Raw genomic sequence first — 5,707 nt, 5'->3', positions numbered from 1 at the left:
GACTCGTAGCAGAAAAGGTTGCGTTCTGAATTTCTGATTGGATCGGAGATACCAATCCCAGCGTATCCTTAACTGGCCAGATTTCCCTTAAGATTTGGTCGGCTTAGGACTAGACACTGGTCCCATCTACTGAACTTTTACTGAACCGGAGAGAGGTGGCTGATGAAAACTCACGCCTAGTGCATCGGTAGATTGCGGCCTCCTACCATTCCTGAATATACACAGAATTTTCTACTGCACACTCTTGGAAGAACAGAAGACGTCAGCCAAATCAATCAGTTTCCAAGTCAGCATCCAGGCCTTCTTGCAGAAAATGCACGGGGGTCAATAGACTAAATGCAGAACCAACTGCCGGTACGACAATCAAATACCCAAAACAGTCCAACTGTTCGAGCTATACCGTGAGATTATTAAGTATGCCCAGAAAATACAATATGCAATCTACATTTCGTATTACACGTATAAAGCCTATTCGCCAGCCAGCAGAAAACGGTATTGGAGGCTTGTCCGCGCGCAGCAAGGTGTTTGGCCAACCTGGCCTTGCTGGCGCCGTATCTGAAATAGGATCATTCTTCTTGGACTTTGGGTTAAATGCATTGTATAGCCTGCAACTCCAATCCAAGTTGGCCCCAAAACCCTAATCTTGATAAGATAATGCTAGTACGGCCTGTGGGTGAGAATGACCAACTCAGCACAGCCCAAATGCATTGCTCTTAAATACTATACATTGTACTCCGACGTTTTGTTGCAATGCCAGCGCTAGTCGATTGCATCAGCAAGGCAGGAACCGACAAAACATTCGTGATGCATGTGCCACTGAATGAAAACCAGATAATACTATTGATTATATAGCAATTTCTCTAGACATGAGGAAAGTAAACCAAATTCCAATATAGTTACTGGATGAGTGATGCAAGCGCTTGTCGCAGGTGTATTTGTATACATCACGTAAGCTAACCCAAAGGTGTGAAATTCTGTAATTGTGAATTGAATCATTAACTATTAACTCCAGATGTAGTAGTACATACCTTTGTACGAAGCATTCCAAACTTCAATGAATGTATTGTGTAACTCAAAATTTAAAGGGATCTAAACCAATCAGCAAACTTCAATGAATGTATTGAGTAACTCAAAATTTAAAGGGATCTAAACCAATCAGCAATAGTTCTTGAGAGGACCCTAGTTTCATTGAGAGGCAATGTTGGGGAAAATAGATCAGCCTGAGGATACTGGTTGACGATCGTTATCAAAGGTCCCTCCGGAGCCTTCGGCCTTCAGACTCCTAGCAGGAGTCCTAGCCCCCGAGGCTGCGGACCCCTTCAGCCACCCCTCCAACATATATGTGGCCTTCCGAAGATTCGAAGCTACAGCAAGTCCCTTCAAAATCTTCGACCTCCAGATTCCCAGCAGGAGGCCGGGCCCCTAGAGGTTGCAGGCCACTTCAGGTCACTCCTCCGGTGCCCATGCGGCCTTCCTAAACCTAAAGATTCAGCCGACCTTCGGAGATAATATCAGGGAAGAAAGGACATCCCCTGCAGTAGACCTAACACGAGGTGAAGTGAGATTAATGCCGATGCAAATGGTGCTTATCCTGACATCATAGCGCGATGAAAGTCGTCTTGACACCCCCGGTAGAGCGACGCCGAGCTGCAATTGGCAACCGACTCACCTCTCAGGGGACAGGCACCACAATAGTTACCACAGTAGATATTTATCTTCTATGTAGGGTAAAAAGCAGTTATCCAGGATAAGGCCCACTAATTCGGTCGGGTTTTAGATATTTGTACATCGTGATAACTTGAATACTAAACTACGTACACCCTATAAATAGGAGGTCGTGGTCATCTGGGAAGAGAGGACCCCCGAGGAAGGATTTTTCTCCTCTGATTAGATGTAGAAACTCCCCTTGTAACCAGTTGATACACACTATAAGCAAAAGTACAGGACATAGGGCTGTTATCCGATCAAGAGGCCCAAACCTGGTAAAACCTCTTGTGTTCTTAGATCCATCATAGACACACCCCTTCTCTCGCTCTCTTCTCTCAGCTCACTGCTATCCTTAAGCTTGAGCTTCCTTGTTAGAAGAGCCTCTCGCCGTACTCTGTTCGCGCAAGATCGAGTGAAGGCTAAACCGGGTGAGAGCAAAGGCAGAAGGTAAAAAATTCATAGGAACCTCCACACACAAGGTAATAGCTTGCGTCCATTTATTGTGTAGCAGTTGAGAATACCTTTATTTTGTTACTAGTATCAGCTGGTGGACAGTGAGCCTACAGGTGGGCTAGCAAATACTCCTGCTAGCTTTCCAAAAAGCTAGAAATACCTCTTGGGATAGAGCCCATCTGACACACCCACCGTCCACGACAAGGCATGCGCCGCAAGGCTTGACCAAAGCCCTTGCATTCACACTGTGCCCTGGGATATTTATGTTTGTGGTGTAGAAAATAGTAATCTGTTTACTGCTATCCGCGTACGGGGCCCTCTATAGTCTACAGCAGAGGGTGCACGTGGATGGTGCCGAAGAGTAGCTCTTGACTTTTTACGGTACCCGTGTATCCTTGCTCTGGCAAGCTTACCACGTTGTCAGTTGCAGGTGTGTTTAAAATATGGCAGCTCGGTGCGCTTGCATCCCACTTGCACGCGGATATTTTCACACATGCCTAAACGCTAGGAACAACTCAACTTGAATATGTACTCCTCTCTATACTAACCGCCTGCTAGCGTACTTTATCCGCACGTAAGGTCACCATAAGCTTTAATAGGATAGAGCCAGTAAAAATCTTGGGACAAGGACTACAGCTTGGACACGGCATCGTAGAGCCTCCATACTGTGTCAGATGGTCATGACACGTGCTCCCGTACAGGCCACTATGCCCACTTAGGCAAGCATTAATTGATGTGAGAGGTAATCATATAAAATAAATATCCGTGGTAGATATTTAGTACTCTTGCCGTTTCCTTTGCCTTCCCTTCCATGGCAAGGCTGGAACCATTAGTCACTAGCAGTAGTGTAGAAGGTCACGTCACTTTATACTTGATGTAGGTCCTGCCCTGGACCATGCATGGTTGCTACCGCTAGTCCTAACTCTGTCCGTCCCCTGTGGCCAGGCAACCTACAGCCTTAAACACGTAGGGCATTTAGGACACCATGCACCTATGCACTTGTTTTCTCTTGCCGGCTCACCATGCATGTAGATTGACGAAATGCCAAGGAGCCCCTTCATTCGCGCACGCAGGGCCTCCACAAACCAGTCGGAGCCCTCTCCGCTCGCGGCTCACCTGCCGGAGCCCACTAGCTTCAGCCGAAGCCTCCGCGCGCCAGACAAAGCTCTTCTCTCGATGCCGGAGCCCTTCCGCTCAACACGAGAGCCATCTACCTCTCCGCCGAAGGCATCCCTTGCCGCCGGAGGTCCTCTGTAGCTACCTCCGCACGCCGAACGAAGCCCCTCCACAAGCTAGCCAGAGCCCTTCCACTCGACACGGGAGCCATCTACCTCTCCGCCAAAGGCATCCCTCGCCGTCGGAGGTCCTCCGCTCGACGCCAGAGCCCTTCCACTCACTGCTCCCCTCCGCTTGCTGGACCACCTTCGCGCTCCCCGCTGCAGCACTTCCGTACTCACAACCGGAGCCCTCCGCGCTCTCTGTTGGATCAGGCACCGAGCAGGGAGCACACAAGCTCTCAGGGAGCACACGCATGCACCTAGAGAAGAAAGCTAATACTGCTCACCCCACAGAAGCTCACCAACTGCATACACAAAAGAGGAGCACCTCACGGTCGGAGCTCCGTCCTGCTTCCGTAAACCACTGCGTTCAACGACCGGAACCCGTTCGCCTCGCCACTGGCAGAGCCCCACTCCACCAACTCCATGCCGAAGGCCGTTGTACGGACCATCTCCGGCTCCACCTCTCTCCAGACTACTCTCCGGCCCGCCGATCACCTCCTTCACCCCTCAGGCTACCACACTGTCATGCCGAAAGCCGTGCTCCTCCCTCTTCCGCTCCAGAGCCCCCTCGTTCATCTACCTCGACCAAATGGATCCATCCGCACTCCACAGACAAAGCTCCGCCCAGCTACTAAAGCCCTCGCGCTCTATGACCGAAGCTCTGTCCAGCTGCCGGGAGACCTCCATGCCACGGCCGAAGCCCCTCCAAGCTCTGCGTCGGAGGAAGTACTCCGGACCACCCAACAGCGCACCCACTCTCCTCCGCATGTTGGTTGTTGCCACAGTTGCGTGAGAGCGAACGGGTAAATGACACACTACATGCCCGCGTGGCTTCTGCATCCACTATGTGCTTCACAGACTACGGACATCAGCATCGCGCCCCCATCATCGAGTGTCGTGGAGCTCATTTGACGTCGGCAGCGCTCGAGTGCGCCATGTACCTCACCGAGCTCCGCTCCTCCGGAGGCCTTGCTCCACGCTAAAGGTCACTCACCTGGGCCCCAGCCTCTACAGCAACCACGACGACTCATTCTGCTCAGAGCCTGTTAGCAAGTGCGGCAACGACAACCTCGCAGGCCCGATCCCCAAGGAGCTCTTTGGGCTCCAGAACTTAGCGAAGCTGCTACTATTGAAAAACGAGCTGTCCGGGTTCCTACCGATAGGCAGCAGCAACCGTACCACTCCACCGGCTCCGGCCCAGCGGTAGCCGGCTGGCCGACGCCATACCCGCCGAGAAGGGCACCCTCAAGAACCTCAACTTCCTCAACATAAGCGAGAACCACCTCGTCGGGCCAAAGCATCACCGGACACATTACCGCGCAGTCCCCAACTCGTTGACGACCCCAACAACCACCTCTCTCGATGTTGTTGAACTTCGTCACGCTCAACACCTACAATGCCTTCTTCGGTGAGGCTCCCGAACACACCATCCTCCCACAAGTTGCCCCTCTGGAGGCCTCCAAAGGCATGCAGGCGAAGGCAAGAACCTGCAGCCACGGGCGCGTGAACGCGTTGCCACCTTACACAAAGGACAAGCTCCTCTGAAGGCTAGGATACGCATCGGAGCCCACCTCCGCGCCCACATTAGCGTCAGGGGCTAGCCTCCGGCCACCCTTCACTTTAGAAGCATACCTCTGCTGCTCTCCGCGCTGGCAGTTGGAATCTCCGCTCCCACCTCATGTCGGAGGCCAGGGCCGACCGACCGACCAGGAGATCGTTCGTACATTAAGGACTGCATCTCCAGGCGCGCCCTGCCGCTGCCTACCAGCGGCCGCCTAAGGACGTATGATTACCAGTGGCCAAGCATGCCTGCATGCAACCATGCACGTTCTATGGCGCGCTGCTGCTACATGCGTGCATACAAGACTGCACACATCGACCCTTGCGTGCGCGTACGCTCGTGCTCCGGTCCACCGCACCCGCATCCTCGCAGGAGGCCACGTCGAAGGTCAGGCTCCGGCCCAACTTTGCTCCGGAGGCCACCCTCAGTAAGCTCGGTGCCATACGGAAGTGTCTTGAAAAACCCTCCTCAAAACGGAGATATCTTAAAAACCTCCACGCCTGATGGCGTAGCCTCGATGATAGAGATATATTAAAGATCTATCTCAAAATACCTTCGATATCTTGAAAGCAGTGCCTCCATACCGGACAAGTATTTCGTCTGCCACCTTTAAGGTCTAGCTAACCTACGTGACAGACAGACAAAGACCACTTCGGCATCTTGAAGGCGTAAGCCTTCGCGCTAGACAGGCATATTCTGTCCGCCA

The sequence above is a fragment of the Phragmites australis genome, chromosome 17 (genome assembly GCF_958298935.1).
Source record: "Phragmites australis chromosome 17, lpPhrAust1.1, whole genome shotgun sequence".
NCBI lineage: Eukaryota > Viridiplantae > Streptophyta > Magnoliopsida > Poales > Poaceae > Phragmites > Phragmites australis.
Note: the sequence above shows the minus strand (reverse complement) of the source record.